General features: G+C 42.9%; 1 non-coding gene across 1 annotated transcript; it reads left to right on the forward strand.

Annotated features, from left to right (window-relative positions):
* Nucleotides 1-7,488: 7,488 nt before the first annotated feature.
* LOC150068243 (U6 spliceosomal RNA) lies at nt 7,489-7,595 on the forward strand. Its single transcript, XR_016538644.1, has one exon. It is a non-coding gene; the product is annotated as a U6 spliceosomal RNA (small nuclear RNA).
* The last annotated feature ends 638 nt before the right edge of the window (nt 7,596-8,233 follow it).

Below are 8,233 nucleotides of genomic sequence, written 5' to 3' on the forward strand. Positions count from 1 at the left end.
ATGGTTTCCTCTTGTTCAGCTATGGCTTCCTCCCTTACCTCTTTCTTTATATTTTCACATTTTTCATTAATGATGTTTATTAATTGCATTTGTACAGCACTTGGAAGGCTCTCCTCTAGGTTTGCCAATGAGTGTTCCATTGGCTGTTTACATTGGGTGGGGGAGGTGGGAGATGTTGTTTCTTGATTTGACATTTTCTTGAGTTTCTTGTTCTGCCCATTTGAAAATGGGAGCAAGATTAATACTAAACACGATTATAGTTTTTCAGATATAACCAACCTAGACCTCTGTAGCTGACAGACTCTAGATGTTCACAAGTTTTGATTGGTGTTATCACTCTTTCTTTTTTTGCAGTTACCGACTAGTCTAATTATTCACCGATAAGTGATTTATATCCAAAACAATAAGCCTCTCAATCCAATCTCTATTGTCTTTAAGTCCCTGTGAGCCTAGAGAATGATTAAACACCTAGATATACAATGTTGCTCAACAGCCATCAAGTGTAGATCCATGCAGTATAAGGGTTGAAAGAGGGGCAGAGGTCCAGAGATAGAAAAATAGAATGAGAGAGGTCAGGGGGTAAGTAGGTAGAGTATTTGAGTACAAAGTTTGGAAAGTGTTAGAAGAAAACTTATGTGGTGCTGCACTACTAGCTCTTAGCCCAGCCAGTGGCCTCACAGTGGACCATGGGATGGATCTGCGAGCTTCTGTCTGAGCGCAGTTGGCGGACGTTTTCCTGTGCTGCTTCCAGGGGCCGCCCCAAGCCAAGGGTCTGAGGATTGTGAGTTTCAGGAGCTCTCAGCAGAACCAGCAGGAGGCCCCTCTGTTCCCAGGGGCGGGGCCCAGCTGGGGAGGTGGGCTCCAAGGGTGGAGCTGCACCTTTTTGGTTCTCAGAAGGGGAGCTTGGCTGCTGGTCGGCCCTTCAGATCCCTGCTGTGTTTCCACTGCTTTGTCAGAGTTTGTGACTGTGGGGGGGGGCTCGGTGGTGTCTTGCTCAGATTCCCAGCTGGAGGATGCCCAGCTCGAGAATTGATGGGGGGCAGATGCTGGCTCCTATTTACCCGCATCCCCTACCCACTTTTGTAAGGCAGGGTCCCAAAGTCCTCCACTCTCCAGATCCAGTGGCCTGGGTGACGTGCCTGGTGGGTGGGTGGGAGCTGGGACAGCTCCGCCTCCCCTGGTGGGGTGCTGAGTCTTAGGGCCCGCCCGCTTGTCAGTCTCCAGTCAGAGGGCTGGGGGTTGAGCCTGTTGGGCAGGTGGGAGTTGGGGCAGCCCCGCCTCCCTTGGTGGGGTGATGGGTGTTATGGATAGCCCGTCTGTCAATCTCCAGTCAATGGCCTGAGGGAGGGGGCTGTTGAGGGGAGGGACAGGATTCTAAATTCCTTGCCCCCCTGCTCCCGCCAGTCTTTCTCGGGCGGGGTGTTGGGGTCTGAGTTAAGTTCTATTGCTTGGCACCTGCTCCGCTTTCCCAATGTGTTTGGGGATGAGCTGTATTACTCACGCCTCTGGGTCTGTCTGCGGGTGCTCCACGGTGGTGAGGCTTCTTTCACTCCCCTCGGATCTCCGCTGCCGCCTGTGTTCTGCTTGCTGTTCTGGTTCCGCCTCTGGGTTCTGCTGCTTCTGCCATTCACTGGCCCGGTTCTGTGCTGGTTTCTGCAGCCGTTGGGCTCCCAGCCTGGTGCCCTCCACTGCCGCCACTTGTAGTGGATTAGAGCCCTTGCCCGCCCCCACTTTCCCCGAGTGGAGCCGGTGCCAGCTGAAGCTGCTTTTCGCGGCTTGGTCTGGCGCGGCTTACCGAGGTTTTGGGGAGAGGTGGGGGAGGGGTCCTCATGTTCCGAATTCTTTGAGAAAGTTGGATGTGAGCTTTATCTGGATTTCTTTTCTGGTTTGAGTCCTTCTCCGTTGCATTTTGAGTTTGTTGTTGTGGATTTCTTTAGATAGTTGGCTCGTGGGACTCCCTGGTTCTGCTTTTCGTCAGAGAAATCTAGGCAGCGTCCCTATTGTCACGGCGCCATCTTCCTTCTTTTCTCTATTCATTCTTTTTTTATTGTAATTAGTAAAAGGGTCACATGATATTTGCCAGATAGAAGGTGTATTAATTCACATACATTGATACCCTTTCACATGTCTTGGTACCCATTACCCTCCCCCCGACACCCCCCACACGTCTTGGTTTTCCCCCCTTCACTATCAAATTTCAAATAACCAAATACAAATAAATTCAATATATCAGACAACAAAGTGAGATACTATAACAATATGAGATAACCAAGCGACAGCAAAGGAGATGAGAGACAACATAGTTCATTAAGCAGAACAATCATTCATTATATGGGTTTTGTTTCAATATCCTGGAGATCCTTTCAATTAGCTTCTTAAAGAACTGAAAATAGACCTTCGCTACGATCCTGCCATACCACTTCTGGGCATCTATACTGAATATCACAACCCAAGATATGATAAGGACACCTGCTCAGCTATGTTTATCTCTGCACTATTCACAAGAGCCAGGTGATGGAAACAATCCAGATGCCCTATTGTGGATGAATGGATACAGAAAATGTGATATATATACACACATACAATGGAATTCTACATAGCCAACAGACAGAATAAAATAATGGCATTTGCAGGGAAGTGGATGAACCTAGAGAGAATCATGTTGAGTGAGACAAGTGAAGACCAAAAGAATAAAAGCACATGGTGTCCCTAATATGTGGCTATTAGATCCAAAGAGTAGAAGAGGGAGGACACAACATTTGTGAACCCAATGCTATGGACATGGTAATGGAAATATAAACATAACTATATAGACATAAAAACCTATGACTTTATAGAAATAATGTTTTATTTCATAAATTAATATGTTTCTATGACATACAAACCCTTAGCCTAATTTTGATTAAATTCTAAAAACTAAGTCCCAGTGATTGTATGTAGAGATTCCCACTTGAACATTTGTTTGTTAAACTTGTTATTTGAAATATGGTGTAAAAATCGATGTTAATAAATTCTTTAATTAAAAAAAAACCTGATCTTTCACTCACAGCACCCTGAGTAGCTAGGATCACAGATGTGAGCCAGCAGTGCAGCCTCACTTTGGAGATATTAATTCTTCACTTGTTTGTAGACAGAACTTTCCATTTAAGACATTCATGTACATATACAACGCATCTTAAACCCAATCACACCTTCCAAAATACTCCCTCTCCCCCTCCCCCACCTGCCACATTAATATCCACACTTCCTTTCATACATGCACATTGAGTATGGTGACAAAATTCTCTCACTGTGTGTTCAATGATTCCATGTGATTTATTCCTTCCTGCTAGTCCCCTATTCAAGACACTGATATTCTAGATATTTCGTTAATGAACTGTCTAGGAACTGTCCAAAGGGTTTGCAATGCGGAATAGCCTTCCTGTACAGTCTATAATTACCCATACTTTTCATCTTGTCATCTTTGCATAGACAGACCAGTTTTGTTTACCAAAGAATATGCTTCAAAACTATACTTTCAGGCATTTGTTCTCCCTCACCCCCTCCATGTTATGGGGTGCCTAGAGATGATTTGTTCGGCATCAGTTTGGCAGATTGTGAGCTCTGTGAATTGTGTATCCACAATCATAGAAGAGCCTATTACCAGCCAGTCCCCTGACATCTCCCTAAATATCTCCAATGCAATATTAGCCCCAGCTGGAAAATCTCCTGTGTTGCCCTACTCATGGTCCACTGTGAGGATTGAGCCTGAGGTTTTCATACACTTCAGGCATGGAGCAATCTTTTCATCTGTACTTCATGGACATGACCCAACAGAGAAGCAACACAACCAAGTGTGTAGTGAGTGTACCACACAATTCATACAAGCATGCATTCTGTAAGATACCTGTGATTTAGAGTTTTCCTTCTTGTCAAGAAATACAGTCAAATGCATTGTTTCCAAACTAAACAGCAAAAGAGCTGCAAGGACTGCTTGAATATAATGAAGACAAGCCAGTAATTTGGTATCCTTTTAGAGGAGTCCCAGGAATAACAGTAGTGAAGAACATAAAAATTATTAATCTCTTCTATAGAAGGTCACAGAATTCTTACTTTAAATCTCTTATTGTTTACTGCAGTCTGTCTAGTTATCTAACAGGATATAACTGAACACTCAATTCATATGGAAGTGGTGGTAGATGGTTAGGTAAAAAAAGGTGTGAATCTAACTTTCTATTTCTCTATTGTCACCGAATATTAAATACTGGAAAGTGGTGTGATAGGCTTTGTTAGTCCTCCAGTGAGAATCTGGACATCTGTCTCATCTCTCTCTGACTTCCAGAAAGAGAACACTAATTTCTTCTCTAGGGGATTATTGACTGATCACAAAACAGCCACCGGTCACAGCTAGCAATCAATATAGGAAGTGAAATAATCAGAAAGATGATTGAAAAGAAAGAAACCCAGTAACTAAATGTCTACCAACATTGCCTACATCCAACGAATCCCTTGCTCCACTGTCAGAAAATTCTTCAATTCCTGAAATTACTTCAGGAAGAAGTAGATGTCATATTGGAGATCTTGATTTATTTATATGTAGGAGACTGAAGAGTTTGTGGTTTTTTTATTATGCTATAGTCCAAGCCCTGGTGCCTCATACCTGGAATCCTAGCTACTCAACAGGCTGAGTTCTGTGGATAGAGGTTCAGAGCCAGCGTGGGCAACAAAACCTGTGAGCTGTCATCTCCAATTAGCTACCAGGAAGCCAAAAGTGGAGTTTCTTACTCAAGTGTTTGAGCTTTCCTTTGGGCAGGAAAGCCTCAAGGTCAGAACCCAGGCCCAGAGTCAGAATCTTAGGACACACACGTACACAAAGTCAGACGGAGAGAGAGAGAGAGAGAGAGAGAGAGAGAGAGAGAGAGAGAGAGAGAGAGAGAGAGAGAGAGAGAGAGAGAGAGAGAGAGAGAGAGAGAGGGAGGGAGGGAGGGAGGGAGGGAGGGAGGGAGAGAGCGAGAGAGGAGAGAGGCAGAGACAGAGACAGACACAGAGACAGAGACACAGAGAGAGAGACAGAGACAAAGAGACACAGAGACCGGGAGAAAGACACAGAGAGAGACACAGAGAGACACAGAGAGATAGAGACAGAGACAGAGAGACAGACAGACCGACAGAGACAGAGAAAGACAGACAGAGACAGAGAAAGATAGAGAGAAAAAGGGGGGAAGGAGGGAAACAAAGATGAAACTTAGACAAAAAGCAAGAATGAAGAAATCTCCTGGGGTATTGCAGGCACGGTAGAGGATTTTCTAGTCCTGGACTCTCGATGTGAAATTGCTTTGAATCATGCAGCTCTGTATATTTTAGAGTTTTCATAAGTAGGACAATTTGAATTTTTCACTATGTCCCTATACACTATTTCCATATCATAAAATGAAGCATGTTAGCATGCTTCTTTACAGATTGGATGAAAATGAATTTCACAGATTAAAAAATCACACCTGTGAAGTAGACTGTAATAAAGAATATGCTGTATTTCCTGTGATCAGAAAACATTACCTATAATGTCCTAACGCAGTTATTTAAAATGAATACATGAAAGGGAATCAATGAGAAAGAAAAAAATCTAGGATGATTGGGTTTGTGATAACTAAAAAGTATTGGACAGAATGTTGTTATGAACTGTGCATATTTGAGTTCAGAATGATTGTTGAATTCTGACTTCTTCATTAAGTATTGCTCTCTCTTTATATCGAAGATCTCCAATTAATGCAGAGATGTGTAATCTAACACACATCACAGAATTTTACCTCCTGGGACTCTCAGATGACCCTGAGCTACAACCCATGCTCTTTGGGCTCTTCCTGTCCTGTACCTGATCACTGTGGTCGGAAATCTGCTCATGATCCTGGCTGTCACCTCTGACCCCCATCTCCACACACCCATGTACTTCTTCCTCTTCAACCTGTCCTTAGCTGACATTGGCTTCACCTCCACCACAGTCCCCAAGATGCTGGTGGACATCCACACTCACAGCAGAGCCATCTCCTATGTGGGCTGCCTCACACAGATGTCTATTTTTCTCATTTTTGGTTGTATTGATGTTTTGCTTCTTACTGCCATGGCCTATGACCGCTTTGTGGCCATCTGTCACCCCCTGAATTACCCACTCATCGTGAACACTTGTCTCTGTGTCTTCTTGATTCTGCTGTCATTTGTCACCAGCACCTTGGAAGGACAACTGCATGTGTGGATGGTGTTACAGATGACCGATTTCAAGCAATTGGAAATACCAAGTTTTTTCTGTGACCCTTCTCAAGTGCTGGATCTTTCCTGTGAGCATACATTTACAAATGATTTTTTAAAATACATCATGGGTACCATATATGGTTTCCTTCCTTTCTTAGGGATCCTTTTCTCTTACTACAAGATTATTTCTTCTGTACTGAGAATGTCGTCTTCAAGCGGGAAGTACAAAGCCTTCTCCACATGTGGCTCTCACCTGTCTGTGGTCTGCTTATTCTTTGGGACAGCATAGGGTGTCTACTTTGAGTCAGCTGTGTCACATTCTCCCAAGGGCAGCTCTGTGTTCTCAGCAATGTACACAGTGGTCACTCCTCTCCTGAACCCTTTCATCTACAGCCTGTGGAACAGGGACCTCAAAAGTGCCCTGAGGAGGTTGTACAAACCAGGAGCTGACACCAGCAGGTAGGAAGTTCATTTGTTATGTGGTTTTGACAGAAGCAAGAATCTTCAGCATATAGTCCTATGAATTCTACCTGTCTGAACACTGTATGCATCTAGTTTAATTAGTACAATCCATTAGCAGTGGAAAACCATTCTGGCTATGTCAGGATGGATTCCTTAAGGAGGAATATATCTTTGTAATGTTGAAATTGTTAGTTTGTAAAGAATGATGAATGTTTACAGATTTTAGTCCCAACAAAGAATATTGCAAGGATTGAGTGGCAAATTTTGTAATATGTACATATTACCTCAATACTATTGGACAGACTTTGAAGGCAGAACATGTTATTTTGTAGCCAGCTATCCCATCCTACCCTTTACCTTGACTTAATTTAAAAATTATAAACTAGTGCCTTAATTTTTCTCCTGATGACTTCTGTTATTTTAAAGGTGTTATATAAATAGGCTAGCATTACATAAGTCAGGCAAAGAGTGCATTTCATTCTGGATAATGTAATTCCTACCTTCCCACTGTCCCAGTTCTTCCCTCCCATCATTACCTATGAGTTTTAAATTCAATTACAACACACACACAGAGCAAAAAGTCAAGCTATGGCTCAAGAAGTAGAAAAATAGCCCTGAGGAAAAAATTCAAGGCAAGTGTCCACATACTGAGTTCAAACCCCAGGAATGTTACAAACCAAGGTGCAAAGAAGCAAGCAAACAACAAAAATCATCCACCTTACTTTTATGAGCCAGCAGTTAGAGGCTCATCCCTGAGATATAAGCATCCGGGCAGACCTGTGCATTAAAAAGTCCTAGATCATACTCGCTCCGGCAGCACATATACTAAAATTGGAACTATACAGAGAAGATTAGCATGGCCCCTGCGCAAGGATGACACGCAAATTTGTGAAGCTCTCCATATTTTTACAGTTGCTGGTGGGGTTGTGGAGAAAAAGGAACCCTACTACACTGCTGGTGGGAATGCAGACTAGTTCAGCCACTCTGGAAACCAGTGTGGAGGTTTCTTAAAGAACTGAAAATAGACCTTCCCTATGATCCCGCCATACCACTTCTGGGCATCTATCCTAAACATCATGACCCAAGATATTACAAGGACACCTGCTCAGCTATGTTCATCTCTGCACTATTCGCAATAGCCAGGCAATGGACACAATGCAGATGCCCTACTGCAAATAAATGGATATGGAAAATGTGGTATATATACAAAATCGAATTCTACAAAGCCAACAGACAAGATAAAACAATGGCATTCGCAGGGATATGGATGAACCTAGAGCGAATCATATTGAGTGAGACAAGTCAAGACCTAAGGAACGAAAGGCGCATGGTATCCCTAATATGTGGTTATTAAATCGAAAGAGTACAAGAGCAAGGACACAATATTTGCATACCCAATGCAATGGACATGGTAATGGAAATATAAACGTAACTATATACACATAAAAACCTATGACTCTATAGACAAAATGTCTTATTTCTTAAATTAATATGTTTCTATGACATACAAAACCTTAGCCTAATTTTGATTAAGGTCTACATACTA

This window comes from Megascapheus bottae, chromosome 1 (assembly GCF_031878675.1).
Source record: "Megascapheus bottae isolate mThoBot1 chromosome 1, mThoBot2.hap1, whole genome shotgun sequence".
Classification (NCBI taxonomy): domain Eukaryota; kingdom Metazoa; phylum Chordata; class Mammalia; order Rodentia; family Geomyidae; genus Megascapheus; species Megascapheus bottae.